Source organism: Saccopteryx leptura, chromosome 3 (assembly GCF_036850995.1).
Source record: "Saccopteryx leptura isolate mSacLep1 chromosome 3, mSacLep1_pri_phased_curated, whole genome shotgun sequence".
Lineage (NCBI taxonomy): Eukaryota > Metazoa > Chordata > Mammalia > Chiroptera > Emballonuridae > Saccopteryx > Saccopteryx leptura.
The window spans coordinates 199,262,468-199,287,434 of NC_089505.1; the positions used below are offsets into that span (position 1 = coordinate 199,262,468).

Consider the following 24,967-nt stretch of genomic DNA (forward strand, 5'->3'; position numbering starts at 1 on the left):
TGATGACACAATTGAGCAATGACTATGGACAGGGAGTGTCATTGAAAAGGGAAAAAACATGCTGGGATCTAATACTGTAATACATAGAGTAAAATAATTATATTAGGCCTCCAGGTATGGATAAGAAGTATAATAAGTGCTGGAAAGTCATGTGCAAAGTATAAAAATGAGTCACATTTTTCATCAGTTATGTTCTTTGCAGTTAGTTTCTGCAGAAATATGACTTCCAAAACTTTAAAAGCAAGCGTAGCTGCTGGAATTTAGTGCATAAATGCAAATGAATATTCAAAGATTTATAAGATTGTTTCTGTTGATTTGAGGCTTGTAATTGTTAAGGTTGTTGCTAAAAAGCTTCTCTAATATCAACAACGTATTTTAGAAATTCTAAAAACAGAGTTGATAGCAATCTGATTGTTAGTTATAAGTATGTCATAAAGAAATTTAGCAATATCAGTTTTGTTATTTTCATTCTTCTAGCCAGATTTTTTTTACTAAAGATATACAATTTGTGTGTTAACTTTGGTACTTTGGATAGTGTGGGGCAATTATGATTTGGTATTTAAAGATAAGTCATAAGCATGTCAATTTCTACTTTTCTCTTTGATTCAGCACTTCAGAAAGCATGTGATTATCTATAAAAATCAAATATGCTGAGACTACTGCAGTCTTGCTGTGTTTGCAGTAGATATGAGACATTCGTTATGAAAAGCAAGACATGAGCTAGATATGTGGTGGTTAGGCAGGGAAGTAAGCTTATTGACTACCAATATATAGTCCATAAACAAATTTGTGAAGGCCTGACCAGGCGGTGGCGCAGTGGATAGAGCGTCGAACTGGGATGCGGAAGACCCAGGTTCGAGACCCTGAGGTTGCCAGCTTGAGCCCAGCTCATCTGGTTTGAGCAAAAGCTCACCAGCTTGAGCCCAAGGTCACTGGCTCGAGCAAGGGGTTACTTGGTCTGCTGAAGGCCCACGGTCAAGGCACATATGAGAAAGCAATCAATGAACAACTAAGGTGTTGCAATGCGCAACGAAAAACTAATGTTTGATGCTTCTCATCTCTCCGTTCCTGTCTGTCTGTCCTTGTCTATCCCTCTCTCTGACTCTCTCTCTCTGTCTCTTTAAAAAAAAAAAGAAAAAGAAAAAAAAGTAAAAAAAAACAAAACAATTTTGTCAAGGATCGAAGGAACCATAGTATCTAGAGCTGGAGAACGGAGAAGTTCAGGTAAGGAGTAAACACAAGGGGAAAAAATGATTATTGGCTCTGAGATGACTAACCAAATACCTCTTAGAATAAATCTAGCACTTTAAGTAACTGCAAGATTGCAGAAACTTATACCATATTTATAGTGGATCCTAATGCTCGGTACCTAAAGTAGTGCTAGTTGTTGACCTCTAAATTAGATGGTCCAGGAGAGCGTCCAAAATCAACAGAAGCTGATAAATATAGCTTTACATTTTACCTGGAAAAACTCCAGATTTTTAATTCATAAATTGTGGTTAGAATGAGCAGTTCTGATTGCAATGACATTACCTTTTTAACATTCTCACTGTAAGGTATTTATAATGTTGGCCTTGCCTCCTGTGTTGTCATTTTCCTGAGTCAAGGACCTTGTCATACCCATCTCTGGTTCTGCCCCACCCAGGAATGACACCATAAGTGAGTGAATAAAAGAATCAATAAAGGAAGAACCTACTTCATAAAATAAATTGTAGAGCCCACTCTTTAGTCTTTGGAGTCTTAATATTCTGGCGAGAAGAGGCAGCAGAAGATGAAATGTACATGAGCTTCTGGCCCTGGCTGGTTTGCTCAGTGGTAGAGCATCGGCCTGGCGTGCAGGAGTCCCGGGTTCGATTTCCGGCCAGGGCACACAGGAGAAGCGCCCATCTGCTTCTCCACCCCTCCCCCTCTCCTTCCTCTCTGTCTCTCTCTTCCCCTCCCACAACCAAGGCTCCACTGGAGCAAAGTTGGCCCAGGCGCTGAGGATGGCTCTGTGGCCTCTGCCTCAGGCGCTAGAATGGGTCTGGTTGCAACAGAGCAACGCCCCAAGGTGGGTAGAGCATCACCCCTTGGTGGGCATGCCGGATGGATCCTGGTTGGGCGCATGCGGGAGTCTGTCTGACTGCCTCCCCATTTCCAGCTTCGGAAAAAATACAAAAAAAAAAAAAGAAGTACATGAGCTTCTAGGGTGAGAGTTGTCCCAAAGAAAGTCAGTGACTCCTGTGTCCTTGATAAGCAGGAGGAGTACATTCCTTTGCACTTGAGAAGCAGCTCTGTTGTGCCACACCATGGGAGAAAGTAATCCGTAGGAAACAGATGAAAAGGAAGCAAGCAATGCCGTGCAAGAGTAAGAGACCACACCATTCAGAAGGAAGAGCTTTTAAAGTCTTCTTTTGCCACTTTGAGAAAACCTTCAGACTGTGGTAGCTCTTCTCATCCTTCTCTGAGCGGGGAGCCCAGAGTTTTCAGTGCTGGACAAACGTTCTTATGTAAGAGGACATGTCACTGATTTCTGGATCTCACTGGCTTCCCAGGGTGGAAATGGACAACAGGGAAGAGAGCCCAAACCTGGTGAGCCTCGGCTTGTACCCACCAACACATTGTATTTCCCCGTTCTCTTCTTGCTGAACTTAAACCACTCTGAAGAAATTACTGGACTTATTAAAAGAGGGCTGAAGAGAGTTCACCAATAAGAAAAGAAGAAAACAGTAGGAAAAAACAAACAAAACAGTGAATGACAGGTGGTTATTATTTTAAACCAGGGGTCCCCGAACTACGGCTGGGCCCACGGGCTGCATGCGGCCCCCTGAGGCCATTTATCCGGCTCCTGCCACACTTCCGGAAGGGGCTCCTCTTTCATTGGTGGTCAGTGAGAGGAGCACATTGACCATCTCATTAGCCAAAAGTAGGCCCATAGGTCAGTTTGTTGATTTAAATTTACTTGTTCTTTATTTTAAATATTGTATTTGTTCCCATTTTGTTTTTTTACTTTAAAAAAGATATGTGCAGTGTGCATAGGGATTTGTTCATAGTTTTTTTTATAGTCCGGCCCTCCAACGGTCTGAGGGACAGTGAACTGGCCCCCTGTGTAAAAAGTTTGGGGACCCCTGTTTTAAACTGTAGAAATAGAAGGAACCCACTCTTGAAATAGCAATTCTGATGCTTTAATACCCTTACAGTGAGGGATCCTTGAGAATTACATTGTTAGCACCTAGCCTTCCTGTGTTTCTGGGAGATGCTTCGTGCTACCAGCTTTAATTACCAGTACTTCACTGGGCTGTTTTCCTGCCTCATTTTGTTCATTTGCCATTCACCTGACTCTTGAGATTTTTTAAAACTCTTTTACCAGCTTAATTAATTTTTTTTTTTTTATTGAACAGCTTAAAGGGGTAATCATTTAATGGAAAATACTCAGGTTTCTATCATTATTTAAAATTGTTGTGTGAAAAAATAGATTTGTTGATAATACATGTTAGTAAATCTTCATAGGAACAGAAGATGCACATTATAGTTAACACAGGATACACTTTTAAGGTTTTATCAAGTCTAGTATTATATGTGGCCTATTATATGGTAGGTATTAAGTGAATGTGTAGTGAATAAATGGAAGGGAGGGGGAATTCTTAATCCCTAACAGGCAGGCAAGTAGTCACAGGTCTCAAACATTTACAGAATCTATTTTTTTTTTAATTTTTTAAAAATTTTTTATTTATTCATTTTAGATAGGAGAGGGAGAGACAGAGAGAGAGAGAGAGAGGAGAGACAGAGAGAGAGAAGGGAGGGAGGAGCTGGAAGCATCAACTCCCATATGTGCCTTGACCTAGGGTTTCGAACCAGCGACCTCAGCATTTCCAGGTTGACGCTTTATCCACTGCGCCACCACAGGTCAGGCTTACAGAACCTATTTTTAACATAACACTGTGTTAAACAATATAGAATTCATTTTAAATGACTATATAAGTGACAGAGCAATATATCAAGTTTATGAAAAACACCCTGGAATTGAAGAAACATAATAATGAGCTATGTAATACTTATTAAATTTGGATATAAAGTAAAACCAGTAGGTAAAATAGTAGATTATAAATTTTTACCTTATCTTAAAGTCTGTGAAGCTTCTTCTCCTTTACCCATGGGCTCAAGATAAGCTCTTTAGCGTGACATCCAGGGTCCCTAGAGGCATCTTCCATTACATCCCCACTCCCTTAGTACCCTGATGGTGCCTCCTCTATACCCTGTAGATAGCCTGTATGTTTTTTCTTTTTGCCATTTTGTACTCCTGAAGGTTTTACTTTTACTTTAATTTTTCTCATTCCATACTTACCACGTGTTGTTAACATTTGGTAATAATGAGTTACGCAGATATATTAATAATTGCTACTATGTGTATTGACTAATAATGCTTATATAGCAATGAGTAAGACACACAAGTTTCCCTCTGTGTCTGCCTGCCTATGGATATCACTAATATAATATTCTGACATATTCTTTAATTAACCTTGTCCTTATAGAAAGTGGTTGGCTTGTGAATTTGACTACACTTGAAACTGCATAGCTTAGTTGTGCACTTCCAGTTGTAGTTGGCCCATAGCTAAGGTACTAATTCAGACTGAACATGAACACGTGAACTGAGCAAGGTCTGGTGAGGCCAGTGACGGCACCAGACATTACTGGTAACTTTTTGCAAGACTGCATAATAATAATAACAATAGTACAATATATTGAGTGCTTTTTATTTTTAATATACCATGCAGATTGCTTTGCACACAATATCTCTTTCCCTTCTTATAATAAACTAGCTGCATAGATAGCATTATCCTCATTTTGTTGATTGACTCTGAAATGGCTTTCTACTCTATCGCATCCTCTATAAAGCCTTTCCAGACCCAGTCCCTGCTTTCCCCTCAGTCCACAATATCTCTACTGTACTCCTCCTGGTGAGATTGTTTATTTACATGTAAATTAAACAAAACTGTTATCACCTTGAGAGAGAGGCTGTCTTGTTCATCTTCGCATTTCAGCACCTGTGATACTGTGCACTTACAAAATGTGTATTGAACGATATGGTAGCTCTGAGTTTAGCTGTTTCTTGCCTGCATGCCTTTATATTTTTAAGTATAATATTTTCTTATCTGGTTTGGGAGGAATTTGGGGACTATTTTTTTTGTCATGTTTTTGTTAATTATGAGTCATATTTGTCTGACTAAGGGATGTGTTTTATTTGTTTGCTCTCCTAAAATACCAGTGATAGATAGAATTTTTAGCACTACCTAGTGCAAAAATTGCTCTAGGTACTGCTAGATTTGTCGACTATCTGGGCCCTTAGCTTCTTTATTCCTATGCTCCTTAGCTTCCACTGCTTTTTATAATCTCTGTAAGACAAGTCAGCAGTGAGTGGTCAAGGAGGAAAAATTAAAACCAGGCAGCATGTCTTGTTTTTGGTTTTGTGGGTTGGTGAGGAGGGAGAAGATAGTAAAGCTGTTGACCAGTAAGGGGTATGGGAAATGTCTGTGGATTTTATTTATCTCAGCTACTCTAGTTCTCCGTGTGTTATGAAAAATTAAAAATAACTGTTATCTCCCTTTAAGATTACTGTAGGTCTTAAAATATCAGAATTTTAGTGTGTTGTAAATATACCAGTCTACAGAGGGCAAATTGATTAGTCTGGGGTGTAAATACTTGTTATTAAAGACTTTTACTTCAGATTATGAATAAAGCAAATTTTAAATTTATATTACTTTGTAAAATATGGTCAAAAAGTATTGACACGAATATTCACATTGATATTACTCTACATTTTATTTAGCTTGAATTAAAATGTATAGGTTTCTACACGATTTATATTTAGTATATTCATGTTCTCTACATTATTATATAAGGTGATGTTTTAAATGTTTTGTCTGTTTTTGGTTGAGTAATCTTGTAATCACTACAACAAATCAGTTTCTCACTAGCCTTGATTTTTGTGTGTTTAGTTCTAGTTAATTGACCTCATATTCTAACCTAAATGTATATTTAGCAAAATTAATTTATCCCTCAAAAGAGAGTAGATATCTGTCAAGGACTTTTGCTGCGTGGTAATTTATGAACATTAATAGTATGTTTGGCTTGGCAGACTTAAAAAATGGCTCATAATTTTTAAAATAAGAACAAACTCAGTCCCTACTGTGCTTATGTTTCATCAAAGCAATACAGAATTTCCAAACTCCAGTCAACAGTTCACATGGGATTTTAATTTTTTTTTCCTTAAGGCTTATACTTTCCAGAATAATAAAAAATATGCATATAGATTTTTTTGTTGTTTACAAAATATTTATCCCCTTTGATGTATAGAAGGGCATACTAGATGATTTATTTTGAACAAGGCAATGGAAAGGAGAACTCCTTATGTCTGCCATCTACATATAGCTTTTGGGACATGTCAGCATGTGGTTTGATCTGACTGTTGGCACCCAGTTTCTTGCCAATTATAATCATCAATTTATTTCATTCTTAACCTGATATTTGTGAGCAGATATTAAGAGATCTGTGAAACCTCTGAAACTGGAAACCAAAGTTTGTACCTCTCTGAAAATTTGGGGGTGGGGTGATAAACCTTCATCAAATATTTAAAGGATTCATATCCATAATAAAGAGTTTTTCAGGCTTTACTGGGAGTCTAATTCTGAGATCTGGGAGCAGCCCCTCTGAGAGCAAAGATAAGTATGGAAGAAATGCCCAGCCCTATTTGTCTGATGACTTTACTACTTCTGATAAAAGATGAAATTAACATGCCTGCTCCTCATAGGCCTGATTGCAGGCTCCACCCCACATTCCAACTCTGCCATCTGTTTGTCCCTGCCATCCTTACTTGCTCACTTGGTTAGGCTTCAGCCCCTAATTCCAGCTTTGCCCAAGAAGACTGAGGTTTTCTTGAATTCAGCAGCCCCTCTGAAAAATTTACATAGCTTATTGTTTCTTATTACTGAACCTCAATTTGTAATATGCAGTTTGGGTGATTAACCCTCATGATTACATGCAGGCCAGAGGACTCAGAAAAGAAGTGAATGCATAAATAGATAGACTCAATCTCAACAGATTACTCTTTGTTGCTGCCCTCACAGACTCAGTCTGTTGCATCAGGAACTTTAATTTTTATCATCCTGTGTATGTTGTCATGGAAAAATGAATGATTTTGCATATGAATGTTTCTCATGTTTAACATACTGGGTACCTCTGTCATCCTGGGGAGCACAATGGAAAATGCCTTGTTTAAAAATTTTATTTATATAACCATCAATAATTTATACAGAGAACCTACCCTGTGGGCTTCACTGCTGCTTTCCATTCCAATTTCTAAATTACCAAATAGCATGCAAGTAGTCTAAACCCAGTGCTAAAATATAAATGGTAAAATCATTTTTAGTTATCATCAAATACTTTAGTCCACTTTATGGTAAAAGCTGTCCGAACTTCTCATCCACTAAATTTTTCTTTTTCTCTTGCCGTTGACTGACCTAAGCTATTGAATATTGCTCATGAAATTCAGTGCCATATGGATATTTATTCCCAAGGGAGATGATCATTTTTCTGAAGGGGAAAGAACATAGAGATAAAACATGTGTCAAGATGATGAGTGAAAAGGACTCTGTAAATGCTTTATAAAGAAACTGATGTCATAGTCAAATATCTGGTGGCACGTCTCCCTGTACATATATATAAATCTTTTAACAAAGCAGGATACACATGCACACATATGTAATTCTAACGTAAGTTCTAGCGTACTTGAAAAGCCTGGAAATTTACATATTTCATTTGGGGTATACAAATATTCCTATTTCATCTTTTAGTATTCTAGTGTACTTTTCGGTTTATAAAGGAGGGCATTAGATATGTATGTGGTTTAATTTGCATCTTAAAAGGCATTTCACATTGCCATTCCCCTGAATCCTTAATTTGTTTTATAGGAGTAGCTAAGAAGGTTTCCATGTCACTTGTCAAAATTAGTACAGTTCAAACTCCACAATACACCAGCTGTTGGCTTTAGCCTCCTCATTAATTTAGGAAGTCAGTTCTGTTCAAGCCATTGAAAAGCTGCCTTTGTCCTTCATAAGCACAGAGGATGGTTAACACATAAGGCAATCAACATGGTTTCCTTTACACTTTTCTTTTGATTCTAGGATTGTTTCTGTTTTGATTTCTTAGCTCTGATAGCCTATGAAAGGTTACCTTAGGCACTTGCTAATTCAGCACTTACTAAAATGAAATTTCTCATCTTTTATATCAGGTGGGTAATGGAATTTTCAAGTGATTCATGGTGTAGAACATGGTGTAGGAAGGTTGATAATAAAGTTAATGGTTCATAAAATAGTTGAGGAACATTTTTGCATGTTTTTCAGAAAGAGAAGTACAGTTTCTTAGTTTGCTTCTCTTACTTTCTAACTTACTAAATTGTTGTTTTCGGGTCTGATGTGCATTTGTCCTTTCCCTCACATCTTTCTTTGCCTATCACAAAAATAATCCACTTAAAAACATTAAATTTTCAAAAGTTAAGTTCAGAATTCTTTTATGTCATTTAATAGTAAATAATGATTGTTTCCTAAATTGGAAGCATACATGTTGTAAAATTAATATTAAGAACTCCTTTATTCGCACATATTAAAACAGAACTATTGAATAGGATATAATCTGCATGAATGGACTGCATATACTATATCATTTTTAATATCAGAAGATACTACATGTGGGCCAGAGAAAATGAAACTGTTTAAACTAATGTTCCAAGTTCTCCAATTATTCGTTATGTAGAGGAGGAAAACTATTCTTTTTCTATTTATACCATCTACTCTTTTCTGCATATTTAAAAAAATCATTGAAAAATTTGCAACATGTATAGCATTGTTTGATTTGAGAAAATATTGTAAATAAGTCTGTCTCTAATATCTGGCAACAAAGATGTAACTTTTAGAGTTACATGTTAAATAAATCTGAAAAGTTTTATATCAACTGTTATTCTGCAGTGTCGTGGAATATCAGTCTATATTTTAATCACTTGATATATCAGACATTAATCTTATAATTGATTTGCTACTCTATTTTCAGCCTTCATTTTTCCCACTTCAGCAGATCCTAGTTATTTTTGTTTCTTTATTCCTCTATTACACTTGTATACTAGTTTCCTCAGGTTTCTCTTACAAAGTACCACAAACCGAATGGCTTAAAATAACAGAAATTTCTTCTTTCACAGTTTTGGAGGCCAGAGATCCAAAATCACACTGTTGGCAGGGTTAGTTCCTTTCTTGAGGTTCTGAGGGAGAATCTATTCAGTTTTTGTCTCCTATCCTCTGATGGTTGCTGGCAGTCTTTGGCATTCTTTGGCTGATAGACAAAGCACTGCAATCTCTGTTTCAGTGTTCACATGGTTTTCTTTTCTGTCTCTGTGTTCAAACTTCCTGTTCTTATAAGAGCATGAATTATTGAATTAAGGCCCACCTAATTCAGTATGACCTCATTTAAACTTTCTTACATCTGCAAAGACTGTATTTCCAAACAAGATATTTTTTGAAACTATCAGAGATATTGTAGGTTTGGTTCTAGACCACCTTAATCAAGTATCACATTAAAGCAAGACATATCTTTTTGCTAGTTGTGGCTCTTGCCCTCAATTTATGGGAAGGGGGGGCATTCTGAGGCATAAAAAGCAAAGACCAATAAAATGAGATTACTTGTGTGTTATCCCACTGCCTCTGGCCTTTCTAATTTCTGATGAAAATCAACTGTTGATCTTATTGAGGACAAATGATGAGCTGCTTCTTTCTTGCTGCTATCAGGATTCTTTGTCTTTCAACAGTTTGCTTGTGAGATGTCTAGATATACTGTATATCTTCTTTAGTTTATCCTATGTAGAGTACGTAGAGCAGGGGTTGGGAACCTATGGCTCTTTTGATGGCTGTATCTGGCTCACAGACAAATCTTTAATAAAAAAAAATAATAACGTTAAAAATATAAAACATTCTCATCTATTACAATCCATTCATTTCCTACCACTCATGTTCATGGTTGCGGGTGGCTGGAGCTAATCACAGCTGTCCTCCGGGACAACACCAAATTTTTATTGGATAATGCATAACGTACATGGGTCATTTTATGTCTCTCACAGAATTAATTTTAAAATATGTGGCGTTCATGGCTCTCTCAGCCAAAAAGGTTCCCAACCCCTGTCCTAGAGCTTCTAGGATGTGTGCACATTAATGTTTTTCTTTAAATTTGTAAGTTTTTGGCCATTATTTCTTCAAATATTATATCTATATTTTTCCCCCTCTCCTTCTGGAATCCAGATTATGTTTATGTTTTTTGCTTTATGAATGTCCCACAGATTTCTGAGATAATGTTCATTTTTATTCATTCTTTTTTCTTTTTGTTCCTCAAAGTAACCTCAATTTACCTGCCTTCAAGTTTGCTAATTCTTACTTCCTGCCTGTCTAAATCTTCTGCTGAGTCCAAATAGTGAATTTTAAAAATTTTAATTCTTGTGCTTTTTATACCAGAATTACTATCTGGTATTTTATAATTTTCATCTCATTATTGATATGCCTTCAATGCTCAGTCAGGTTGCTTACAAGTCTATCCTTACTTTCACTTCCTACTTGTACAAAACCTTAGGTTTAGCCAGAGGCTGAAGGCCTTCTCTGGTCTTTACTGAGCATGCATACAACCTGGACATACACACAGCCCTATGTATGCATGTGGCCTTCTAGATTCCCAGGAATATGCCTGTGTTTTTCAAAGCCACCTCTGGACATTACATTCCCTAACTTTTCTTTATAAGCTTTTTGGTCTGCTTATTGCTTGCCCTAAGTGTTATTCACAGCTTCAGGCAGCCTGGATATAAAACAATTATAGCTGATTATTTTTGACAAATGTCCCTGAGAAAAAGATTGCTTTTACTGGGTGCCAGGTCAAGTTAAATAAGCACGCCTGTATATGAAGTCTTCCATAGAACCAGCAGACAGGTTAAATTAATGCCAGTTTTCTGGGAATGGGGCTTTGAAGTAGCTCCAACCTTCTGCTTCCTCCCTTGTCTGCCAGGCTGCTGATTTTCACCAGAATTGCAGGTTGTTGGTTTTCAAGACTACAGGAGAACTGGGGAATGAGAGGTGAGAAAAGGGCAGGTTTAAAATGCCATAGAGCTCACTGTTCTTAGATTCCTCCAAATAAAAAAAAAAAAAGTTAATGTTTCCCAGAATGCTGCAAGCTTTTATTAAATATTCAGAGTTCTGAAAAAGTTGATTGTGACCATTTTTGGAGGAGAAGATTTTCAGAGATCTTTATTCTGCCATTTCTGCTGATGTTAGCAAATACTACTTATGCCTTGAAATGAGCTGCCTCTATATCTGTCAGGCCATTAGTGTGTAGGGTTGAGCCAGTTTTCTTGCTGAATTTTTGTATTCCATGTCCAAGGTGCCATCAACCACTTATGATGCCATCTGCCCTCATAAAGCTTTTGAGGAAAACTCATGTTATTAGTAGATTATGGACAGCAAAAGATCACTATTAACTGAGTCTCTCAGTGGTCTGTAGCAAACATCACCCTCACAGGAAACAGAAGTATTTACAAACTAAAATATATGCCTCATTAGAGACTCATAGCTCTAGATATCACGTGGAAGGAAAGTAATGTGGCATAGACATAGATTTTGCCTATGACAATTAGTTGCTTTCCTCTCTTTTTAAATTACTATTTTAAATTAAAAACCATATTAAAATTCTTTCATTATTTTTATTCTGATAGATAATTCTACTTCTATAATCACTATCTTCTATGTTGTTGAAGGTGCTATTGGTCTTAGTGTATAAAAATGCTTTGTTTTCTTGATGGATGATATGCCCCCTTTACTGTGCTGTTTTCCATCATCTGTGCAGTTTTCCAGAAAGCATTGTCCGTCAGTAAGTCAGGCATTTATTCATCAGGAAGAGATGTCTGCTGTTGGTGCCTCTTTACTAAACTAAACAGATAGCCATCTTGCAATTAGTAGTTATAAACTCTAAAATTCACAGTAAACTACTGGAAAATATTGGTAATTCAAGGGTATTTAGTTCCTGGCAAGAAAGGGTCATTTCAAAATCTACACTACATTGTTTTACTATCATAGAAATAAATACAGATTTTAAAGTGCCTGTGTTTTATTACCAGCATTTTTGTTAAAAATATCTTTATGGCTTTTTTATTTGTTATCCTTCTAACTGAATGAGTCATGAGTGCATTGAAGTGTTCACAGAGTTAAAAGACCTGAGTCTGAGTCACTTTTGTCATTAATCTGGCAAATTTGTTGACTCATCATTACTCCATCCACATGTGAATTTTTCTGGAAAGGGAACAACATTTTAAAGGTATTAAGCTGAATGAGATAGATTTAAAAATTTTCCTTTGAGCTTGTATTTTGAGCCTTCTAAAACCTTCAAACTCATTTGACTTGATGTGACTTAGAACTTTAAAAGAAAAAAAATAGCATTTCAAAAAATTGTTGTGCCATTTCATTATATGGTATGTGGTCTGAAATACTTGCATTGGCAGTTGTATCATTTTTTTATAACCCTATGTCAGAGGGTCCTGGAAACAGAAAGGCTTTTTGTTTCTATAGCAAGCATGTGGAGTCACCTGCTTGACTTGCATCCTGTACCCAGCACTTGAAAAGGAAACATTTCTTTTGGATATTACGGCCCTCCACAACTATAATTGCTTTTCATAGAGTAAATAATACAGTGAAAAATGAAATTTCCAGAAAACCATGTTACAAAGATCTCTCTATTGTTCAAGGAATGATTGCTCTGCAAACAGACTTCTTGTTTCCCACCTACAACCTTGGAGAGCAAATGGAGATCATTTTGATGGCTGACTCCATGGGACCTCAAACACATCCTTCTAGCATTCACCCCTGATCTCACTGGGCTTGATGCACTCTCTGCCCTTTTAGTGAGCTCCTCTTGTTTTGTATACTCTCACTGTTACCAGTGGAAGCCTATCAGTTTCTTTTCAGAGTCCTTACTATTTCTGGAAAGAGATTTTTTAAAGAAAACAAGATAAACAATAATCTACTTCTCTTCCTTTTGCTCTTACCATAAGCTTATTAGGCCACCTTCACCACTTCATTTCCTCACTTTCAGGAACATTTTATGCTTGAAAGATAGGTTATCAGTGAGTTAATGCAGAGGTCCCCAACCCCCGGGCCACAGACCGGTACCGGTCCGTGGGCCATTTGGTACTGGTCCACAGAGAAAGAATAAATAACTTATATTATTTCCGTTTTATTTATATTTAAGTCTGAACGATGTTTTATTTTTAAAAAATGACCAGATTCCCTCTGTTGCATTCAAGACTCACTCTTGACGCTTGTCTCAGTCACGTGATACATTTATCTGTCCCACCATAAAGGCCGGTCCGTGAAAATATTTTCTTACATTAAACCGGTCCGTGGCCCAAAAAAGGTTGGGGACCACTGAGTTAATGGACCTCAGTGTTGTATATCTTATTGGCCTATTTTCTCTTGTCTTAAGAAAGCATTCTTGATTTCAGAACTCAGAGAAAGTTATGGGAACAGAACTAAGTCTTGCTAATTGTCCGGGCCCTTCTTTGATAGTCTTGGTGGTGCTGGCCATTTGTGTGGGACATTGGAATTTTCACATTTATCTGGTTTTTGATGTTTTCATTTACCAACTGGGGCATAATAGCAGTTACCCTGTACAAAGAACAATGTATCAACAATGCTTTATAACAGGGGTTGGGAAACTTTTTGGCTGAGAGAGCCTTGAACAGCCACATATTTTAAAATGAAATTCCATGAGAGCCACACAATGACCCGTGTACGTTACACATTATCCAATAAAAATTTGATGTTGTCCTGGAGGACAGCTGTGATTGGCTCCAGCCACCCACCACCATGAACATGAGCAGTAGGAAATGAATGGATTGTAATAGATGAGAATGTTTTATATTTTTAACATTATTTTTTTTTTATTAAAGATTTGTCTGCGTGCCAGATGCAGCCATCAAAAGAGCCACATCTGGCTCACAAGCCATAGGTTCCTGACCCTTGCTTTATAAAATACTATTAATTTAAGATTTTGTTTTGGCCTGGAGTAACATTGGTAGAATAATGAATTAATATAGGTAGACTGCTTAGAATACTACCTGACACAGAGAAGATGCTCAGTAATTATTAGCTATTATCATTGTTATTATTATATAAGAACTTTGGAATTTTACTTTAAAACATGTATCAAATCTGAAAGTATAGAATTTTTTTTTTTTTTCCTGTCCGAAGGTATCTTTGATCTGAGGTTTCTCATTTTTTAAGTGTATTCTCATCAGAAATATAGAGCAATCTGAGGTCTGGAGTCCTTGTTGGGAAGGAGAAAGCTGTCTAGTGAGGGAGTGAAGCAGATCTCATGGTGGAAGTGGAACTTTTCTGGAGCCGTGGGAGGAGTGGCGTGTGGGTCACTAATGACTGAGCAGACATAGTGGTATGCCAGTGTTCACCTGGGTCTTTGAGTGCAGCCAGCTTATGTTTTGCCCAACAGAATGAGAGTCATCCATGTTGTTATGTGTATTGGCAGTTCATTTCTGTTCCATTTTTGTGAAGCATTCCAACATGTGAACATACCACTATCTGTTCAGCGACTCATTTCTCTTGGGTGGATACTTAAGAACTGCTGAGTCACAGGGTAACCATATATTTGGCTTTGATAAAATTGCCAGCCTTTTCTGAGAGTTCCCACTATTCTCTTAGATAGACTTTTGAATGGAAGTAGTAAAAGACCCTTCAACAGATGACCCAGTAGAATATTCCCCTACAAAAGGGAAGTGTTTGCGATTGGACATGAGTTTTGTCCAATGGGTAGTCGATGTAATTCCTAGCTAAGAGAATGAAAAATTCAGAACACATATAAAGTTTTGCTTATGTTAAATATAATTATATGATGGCAAATGGAATAATTGAGCCATGTATTCTGTTAGAATGCATTCCGGTATAATTTTGTTAAATCTATGAAAAAAAGATTTTATTATAAAACCTTACCATAAAATACAGTTTTTATAAGTTGTATTTAAGAGTGCACTGTTCTGAAAATCTGAAGACCTTGGTTCTAACGCTATTCTAACACTTTGATTGTGTGACCTTAGCTAGATCATGGAACCCACTTAAACTTTGTCTTTGTCTAGAACCTGGTAGTAGTGGGAGGGGAGTTTGATCTGTATTTCTCTTACATTCTTTCCAATTTCTTCTTCTTCTGTGATTTTTTTTTTCTTTTTTTTCTTTTTGCATTTTTCTGAAGCTAGAAACAGGGAGAGACAGTCAGACAGACTCCCGCATGCGCCCGACCGGGATCCACCCGGCACGCCCACCACGGGGCGATGCTCTGCCCACCAGGGGGCGATGCTCTGCCCATCCTGGGCGTCGCCATGTTGCGACCAGAGCCACTCTAGCGCCTGAGGCAGCGGCCACAGAGCCATCCCCAGCGCCCGGGCCATCTTTGCTCCAATGGAGCCTTGGTTGCGGGAGGGGAAGAGAGAGACAGAGAGGAAAGCGCGGCGGAGGGGTGGAGAAGCAAATGGGCGCTTCTCCTGTGTGCCCTGGCCGGGAGTCGAACCCGGGTCCTCTGCACGCTAGGCCGACGCTCTACCGCTGAGCCAACCGGCCAGGGCTCTTCTGTGATTTTTAACAAGTCACATGAAGTTAGTTAATATGTCTTATTTTCTTACATTTTTAATTAATAAATTAATAACCTAATAAATTGATTTCTACTAAAGGAAAATACCAGTAAGTGGTTACAGACTCAAAGACATGAAGTAAGTCTCAATTTTACACTACTGAGACAATATAGGTTTTACTAAACCAAAATATATGTTCTTAAAAAATAAAATACTAAAAGCATCACTGGCAGCTGCTTTGGTTTTGTTATGCATCATAGATGTGGCTACTCTGCCACTATGTGACCAAAATCCTAAGGACATTCCACATATAATTGTGCAGAGGCTCAACTTTGAACTAGGTTTGTGGTCAGTTTGGAACAAATTCAGCCAGTTTGTGGCTGTTCAGATCCTATCGGATTCAGAGTTTCACATGTGGCTAGTGTTTTTCTTATGGTTATTGGTAGGTGCCACAGTGTGGGGAAAAGGGTAATCAGCTGTTTCTGTTAGGACTAAAGGTAGAACTTTCCTTTCCGTCTTGCCCTTTCAGAATTTGATTCTTTTATTACATCCAGATGGGACTTAAAGGAGGGAGATGTTATAGTGTATTTTTTTCTTAATGCAGAATATAAAACTTTATCTGGTAATGCAAAAAAACTTTGTGAAAATATAAACAGGAAACAGATGTTAGTTAATAGTTTTATTACTGAGTGATGAAATCTGGTATATTTTTTAAGTAGACAGCAGAAATTTCCCTGTCATGTTACACATTTTAATGTTCATAAAAAATTAAAATTAATCATTGTATTATTGGTTATTGTTTTCACCCCAGCCTAGAATGCAACTCCCCACCTCTAAGCAATCACTGCCTGCTAAAGCCCATCCATCCTGTAATCATTAATTCTTCCTGTGCTCCCCAGTGTACAAAAAGAATTAATCATTTCTTCCCAATTCTCATTTAGAGCTCTCTGTACCTCTGCTAGGCAATTACAACCTTATACATTTTAATTACCACCATTCCCCATTCCCCCACTACATTGTATGTAAAAAAATATCTCTTTTGTTGATTTGAGTTGAAAAACTGCTCATTTTATCAAGAGCCAAGGTGTTTAAGTGAGACAAACAATAGACTCAGTATTTATAATTCTCTTTTGGGTTTTTCATTGACCTGATATATGCTTCTAGTTAAAACTCAACTTTAGATAATTTATACTGAGTGACGTCACGGAAATGGCGCCGTGAGCAGCGCATCTGACAGATCTCCCCAAAATCTCAACAAATTTATCAACTAGAAACAGAAAAATTTATCCTTGGAGCATTCCGGAGTTCCACACAAACTGAAAGCAAAAGGACTGTTATCACTTGAATCTGAGACCGAGGGTGTGGAGGAAGCTAACTACCGCAGGGACGTTCATTCAAGCCGCGGAGGGAGTGCGCCTGTGGTGAGTCGGCCCACACTCGGGAGCAGCGAGCAGCCGCCGGCGCGCGCCTGGTGCCGCGGTCCGGTCGCAGAGCGAGCACTGCCAGCGTCCCCAGCGGCCCGCGCACTGCGAGTGAGAGTCCCCAGACACCGGTGCCCGGAGCACCCCATTCGCGCGCGTGCCCTGGGCATCCCACGAACCCAGAGCGCCCCACTGGCCCGCACACCCAGGGTGCCCCATTATCCCGTGCGCCTGGTGCGCCCCAGCTGCCAGCGGCGGGGTGAGCGGGAGAGGTGCAAGGGCTGTCTTCCTACTTGGGAGATTCTCTGCGTGGGCGGGGCACCTCACCCAGCCATTCAAGCTAACAATCAAGCATTGGGGGAAGGGCGCGCGGGCAGCCTGAAATACTTTCTGCCCAGATCCAATCACTGAAATTAGCTTAACCCACGAAATCTGCGCACTCACGGGGCTCTAATTGATAAGATCTCTCTCAGTTCAGCGATCCAAGACAAGAGGCATGATATTTTTTAGTGCCTCTCGCTAAAGGGGCGGGGGCAACTTCTGATTGACAGAGCCTCCAAATTCAGGAATAAACGCTAACAAGAGGGACTTGGCAGATAATAAGATCTATACTACACTAGTCGCAAGCAGCGACTAGTGCCTCTTCTTCCCAGCCAAAACAGGCTACAAAGTGTGGAAAGCCTGGGTTGAATGGTCCAACTGAATGCTAGGCGCTGAACAGTCACCTTGACAACAATTGACTCCCAGCCCCGCCTGATTATGCTGGAGGCTCTGACTGCCAGAGCCTTTCCCAAAGCCTTGTGCTGAGTGGGGATAGAGTGGGGATTTCCTAGCTCTTTGAGCCTCTTACTCTCCAGGCAGAAGCAGTAGCAGCCTTATAGCTGGATCACCAGGCTGCTAATTCAGGAAGGGGAGACTAGGAGAGAGACTCCAGGAAAGCAAACTCTCTCATTGTTGGACCCTGGAAACGCCAACAAGCCTTGACTACCAGCAAGACTAAAGCCAATTATGTGACATTGCCATAGAATCCCATCAACTACAAATCCCTACCTAAGTGTGACACAGGGACAGAGCCTGGGGTACAGAGTCACTGACCAGGAAGAGGGAGAGAAAAGAAAAAGGAAGAAGTTAACCTCTCAAAATCAATAAAAATCCACAGACTTTATAACTTCTTCCACTAATTTTTCATTGTTGTTGTTTGTTTCTTCTATCTCATTGCCTTTATTATTATTATTTCTATTTCCTCCACATCGGTCCGTTTATTCTCTGCCCATCTTATGCTTCCCTTTTCTTGACCTACACTACCCATGAGTGTTACATTTTATTTTTTTTCTTCATCCTCACTCCCCTTTAAGGTTACACTCCACAACACTTTAACTCTCACTCTCTCCCCTTTTGTTATTTTTGTTTTGCTTTATTTTGTTTTTTTCTCTTTGTTTTTTTCTTCCTTCGTTTTTCTCTTTTTCCTATTTTTTCCTTTCTATTCGTTTCTTCTTTTCACCTTTTACTTTTCCTCCCATTTAATCCTCAATCACGAACAAATTATTTAATTTGGGATTCAAGTTTTTTTTGGATTTTTTTTTCTCTTTTGTTTTTGGTTTTGTTTGTTTGTTTATTTTTGTGGCATTTTGGGTACTTTTTATGTTGCTTTTTAACTCACTAGCATTCCTCCCAACCCAAGGTCTCCATTGTATTGAGTCTTCGCTCCACTCATTACAACAGATTCTTACTTTTTATTTTTATTTTTTTTCTTCTTTATTATTCTTTTTCCCCCCTTTTTTCTGGTTCCCTCTTATCCCTCTCATTATATCTCTTAGTTGACCATCACTTACAAGCAAATCATCTTATGCTTGTCTAAGATTTTCTCCTTTTTTTTTTTTTTGTATTTAGTAGGTCCCTACTCCCTTTTTTTGCCCCTTGAACTCTTCACCCCAAATCAGGCCCTCCATTATAGGCAGTTTTTGTTCCATTTAGCATAATATAATTCACAGGTCATCACGATATTTCCCTGAGGAGGGGAGAAGAGGGGAAGAGAAGAAAGAAAAAAGGGGGAAATAATAAATTATTACTGTTGTTTTTTTTGTGGGGTGTTTTACCTTTTTTTTATTTTTTTACTTTTTACTCTTTATTAATTCTAATTAATGCTATCAAAAAGACCACCCTCAGATGCCACTAAGAAAGAGGAAATAGAATATTATGGATACAAAAGATAGAGAGGTAACACAAATGTGGAAAAATCTATGGAGAAAAGATTTAACATATTGGAAGCCATGGAGCTAAATGACAGAGAATTTAAAATAGAAATCTTAAAAATACTCAGAGATATACAAGGAAACACAGAAAGGCAATTTAGGGAGATCAGAAAACAACTCAACGAACACAAAGAATATATTACCAAGGAAATTGAAACTATAAAAACAAATCAAACAGAAATGAAAAACTCAATTCAAGAGCTGAAAAACGAGGTAACAAGCTTAGCTAACAGAACAGCCCAGATAGAAGATAGCGTTAGTGAAATAGAAGACAAGCAACTTGAGGCACAACAGAGAGAAGAAGAAAGAGACTCAAAAATAATAAAAAACGAGAAAGCCCTACAGGAATTGTCTGACTCCATCAGAAAGAATAACATAAGAATAATAGGTATATCAGAGGGAGAAGAGAAAGAAAATGGAATGGAGAATATACTCAAACAAATAATAGATGAGAACTTTCCAAGCCTGTGGAAAGAACTAAAGCCTCAAATTCAAGAAGCAAACAGAACACCGAGTTTTCTTAACCCCAACAAACCCACTCCAAGGCACATCATAATGAAGATGACACAAACCAATGACAAAGAAAAAATTCTCAAGGCAGCCAGGGAAAAGAAGAGTACAACATATAAAGGAAGGCCTATTAGATTATCATCAGATTTCTCAGCAGAAACTCTACAAGCTAGAAGAGAGTGGACCCCAATATTTAAAGCCCTGAAAGAGAGGAACTTTCAGCCAAGAATACTATACCCATCAAAGCTATCCTTCAAGTACGAAGGAGATATAAAAACATTCACAAATACAGAAAAGATGAGAGAATTTATCAGCAGAAAGTCCCCACTCCAGGAAATACTAAAGGGGGTTTTCCAACCAAATTCAAAGAACAAAAGAAAACAAAACCACAAGTAACAGCTCCACCAAGAACACAATAAAACCAAACTTAAACTGTGACAACAAAAGAAAAAAAAAGGGGGGGAGAGGATGGAGATTAACAGTAGCAAAGGACGATGAAGTGCAGAAATACTCATAAGATAGGGCACTACAATGAATATGGTAGGTACCCTTTTCATTACTTAATGGTAACCACCCTTGAAAACACCACCACAAAAACACTTGACTTAAAAAAGGTAGCAACAGAGGAAAGGAGAATGGAATACAAACAAACAAAAACAAATGATAGAAAAACAAAAGAGAAGAATCAAACAAGATACAAAACTAACAGAAAGCAGTTTATAAAATGGTAATAGGGAACCCACAAGTGTCAATAATTACACTAAATGTAAATGGATTAAACTTACCAATAAAAAGACACAGAGTAACAGATTGGATTAAAAAAGAAAATCCAACTATATGCTGTCTACAAGAAACACATCTAAGCAACAAGGATAAAAACAAATTCAAAGTGAAAGGCTGGAAAACAATACTCCAAGAAAACAGCACCCAAAAAAAAGCAGGTATAGCAAGACTCATATCTAATAATGCTGACTACAAGACAGAAAAAGTACTCAGAGACAAAAATGGTCATTTCATAATGATTAAGGGGAAGTTGAATCAAGAAGACATAACAATCCTTAATATATATGCACCAAACCAAGGAGCACCAAAATATATAAGACAGCTACTTATTGACCTTAAAACAAAAACTGACAAAAATACAATCATACTTGGAGACCTCAATATACCGCTGACGGCTCTACATCGGTCATCCAAACAGAGAATCAATAAAGATATAGTGGCCTTAAATGAAATACTAGAACACCTGGATATGATAGACATCTACAGGACACTTCATCCCAAAGCGACAGAGTATACATTTTTCTCTAGTGTGCATGGAACATTCTCAAGAATTGACCATATGTTGGGCCACAAAGACAATATCAGCAAATTTAGAAAAATTGAAATTGTACCAAGCATATTCTCTGATCATAAAGCCTTGAAACTAGAATTCAACTGCAAAAATAGGGGGAAAAACCCACAAAAATGTGGAAACTAAACAACATACTTCTAAAAAAATGAATGGGTCAAAAAATAATCGCAGAGATCAAAAGATATATACAGACAAATGAAAATGAAAATACGACGTATCAGATCTCTGGGATGCAGGAAAAGCAGTAATAAGAGGAAAGTTCATATCACTTCAGGCCTATATGAACGAACAAGAGAGAGCCCAAGTAAACCACTTAACTTCACACCTTAAGGAACTAGAAAAAGAAGAACAGAGACAACCTAAAACCAGCCGAAGAAAGGAGATAATAAAAATCAGAGCAGAAATAAATGAAATAGAGAAAAGAAAAACTATAGAAAAAATCAATAAAACAAGGAAAAACTATATGCCACCAAATACAACAATCTAGAAGAAATGGATAAATTCCTAGAACAATACAACCTTCCTAGACTGAGTCATGAAGAAGCGGAAAGCCTAAACAGACCAATCAGCAGGGAGGAAATAGAAAAAACTATTAAAAACCTCCCCAAAAATAAAAGTCCAGGCCCAGACGGTTATACTAGTGAATTCTATCAAACATTCAAAGAAGACTTGGTTCCTATTCTACTCAAAGTCTTCCAAAAAATTGAAGAAGAAGCAATACTTCCAAACACATTTTATGAGGCCAACATAACCCTCATACCAAAACCTGGCAAGGATGGCACAAAGAAAGAAAACTACAGACCAATATCTCTAATGAATACAGATGCTAAAATACTAAACAAAATACTGGCAAACCGAATACAACAACATATTAAAAAAATAATACATCATGATCAAGTGGGATTCATCCCAGAATCTCAAGGATGGTTCAACATATGTAAAACGGTTAACGTAATACACCATATCAACAAAACAAAGAAAAACCACATGATCTTATCAATAGATGCAGAAAAGGCTTTTGATAAAATACAACACAATTTTATGTTTAAGACTCTCAACAAAATAGGTATAGAAGGAAAATATCTCAACTTGATAAAGGCCATATATGATAAACCATCAGCCAACATCATATTAAATGACATAAAACTGAGGACTTTCCACCTTAAATCAGGAACAAGACAGGGTTGTCCACTCTCTCCACTCTTATTTAATGTGGTGCTAGAAGTTCTGGCCAGAGCAATCAGACAAGACAAAGAAATAAAAGGCATCCATATCGGAAAAGAAGAAGTAAAGGTATCACTTTTTGCTGATGATATGATCCTATACATCGAAAACCCGAAGGACTCCACAAAAAGATTATTAGAAACAATAAACCAATACAGAAAGGTCACAGGATACAAAATTAACATACAAAAGTCCATAGCCTTTGTATATGCCAACAATGAAATATTAGAAAACGAACTCAAAAAAAAAATAATCCCCTTCACGATTGCAACAAATAAAATAAAATACCTAGGAATAAACATAACAAAGAATGTAAAGGACCTATATAACGAAAACTACAAGGCATTATTAAGAGAAATAGAAAAAGACACAATGAGATGGAAAAATATTCCTTGTTCTTGGATAGGAAGAATAAATATAATTAAAATGGCTATATTACCCAAAGCAATATTTAAATTTAATGCAATTCCCATCAAAATTCCTATGACATTTTTTAAAGAAATGGAACAAAATATCATCAGATTTATATGGAATTATAAAAAACCCCGAATAGCCAAAGGAATCCTAAGGAAAAAGAATGAAGCTGGGGGCATTACAATACCTGACTTTAAACTGTATTATAGAGCCACGATAATCAAAACAGCATGGTATTGGCAGAAAAATAGACACTCAGAGCAATGGAACAGAATAGAAAGCCCAGAAATGAAACCACATATATATGGTCAAATAATCTTTGATAAAGGGGCCAACAACACACAATGGAGAAAAGAAAGCCTCTTCAACAAATGGTGTTGGGAAAACTGGAAAGCCACATGCAAAAGAATGAAACTCGACTATAGCCTGTCCCCATGTACTAAAATTAATTCAAAATGGATCAAAGACCTAAATATAAGACCTGAAACAATAAAGTACATAGAAGAAGACATAGGTACTAAACTCATGGACCTGGGTTTTAAAGAACATTTTATGAACTTGACTCCAATGGCAAGAGAAGTGAAGGCAAAGATAAATGAACGGGACTACATCAGAATAAAAAGTTTTTGCTCAGCAAGAGAAACTGATATCAAAATAAACAGACAGCTAACTAAATGGGAAATGATATTTTCAAACAACAGCTCTAATAAGGGCCTAATATCCAAAATTTACAAAGAACTCATAAAACTCAACAACAAACAAACAAACAATCCAATAAAAAAATGGGAAGAGGACATGAACAGACACTTCTCCCAGGAAGAAATACAAATGGCCAACAGATATATGAAAAGATGCTCAGCTTCATTAGTTATTAGAGAAATGCAAATCAAAACTACAATGAGATACCACCTCACCCCTGTTAGATTAGCTATTATCAACAAGACGGGTAATAGCAAATGTTGGAGAGGCTGCGGAGTAAAGGGAACTCTCATCCACTGTTGGTGGGACTGTAAAGTAGTACAACCATTATGGAGGAAAGTATGGTGGTTCCTCAAAAAACTGCAAATAGAACTACCTTATGACCCAGCAATCCCTCTACTGGGTATATACCCCAAAACCTCAGAAACATTGATACATAAAGACACATGTAGCCCCATGTTCATGGCAGCACTGTTCTCAGTGGCCAAGACATGGAAGACTGGATAAAGAAGACGTGGCACATATACACTATGGAATACTACTCAGCCATAAGAAATGATGACATCAGATCATTTACAGCAAAATGGTGGGATCTTGATAACATTATACGGAGTGAAATAAGTAAATCAGAAAAAAACAAGAATTACATGATTCCATACATTGGTGGAACATAAAACGAGACTAAGGACATGGACAAGAGTGTGGTGGTTACCAGGGGCGGGGGGAGGGAGGACATAGGAGGGAGGGAGGGAGAGAGTTAGGGGGAGGGGGAGGGGCACAGAGAACTAGATAGAGGGTGACGGAGGACAATCTGACTATGGGCAAGGGGTATGCAACATAATTTAATGACAAGATAACCTAGACATGTTTTCTTTGAATATATGTACCCTGATTTATTAATGTCACCCCATTAACATTAATAAAAATTTATTTAAAAAAAAAGATAGTTTATACTTACATTTCTTCATTTTAAGCTTGAAGATTATACTCTTATTTTTTTTTGTGTACAGTTTGATGATTTTTAGTAAATTTGTACCGTAATACAATATCACAATATAGTTTTCAAAGTTATTTCTTCAAAATTAAAATGTAATTGGTATATAACATATTGGTTTCAGGTGAACATAATAATTTGACATTTGCCTATATTGCAAAATGATTACCACAGTAAGTCTAGTTAATATTTCTCACCCCAAATAGTTATAAATTTATTTTTCTTGAGGTGAAAATTTTTGAGATCAATTCTTTTTTTTTTTTTTTTTTCTGAAGTTGGAAATGGGGAGGCAGTCAGACAGACTCCCACATGCGCCCGACCGGGATCCACCCGGCATGCCCACCAAGGGGCGATGCTTTGCCCATCTGGGGCATTGCTCTGTTGCAACCAGGGCCATTCTAGCACCTGAGGCAG

The 24,967-nt window shown here is 37.5% G+C and overlaps 1 protein-coding gene across 7 annotated transcripts in view; it reads left to right on the forward strand.

Annotated features, from left to right (window-relative positions):
• CDKAL1 (CDK5 regulatory subunit associated protein 1 like 1) overlaps positions 1-24,967 on the forward strand; it is an 875,166-nt gene that overhangs the window by 528,062 nt on the left and 322,137 nt on the right. The gene's annotated exons all lie outside the window — the stretch shown is intronic.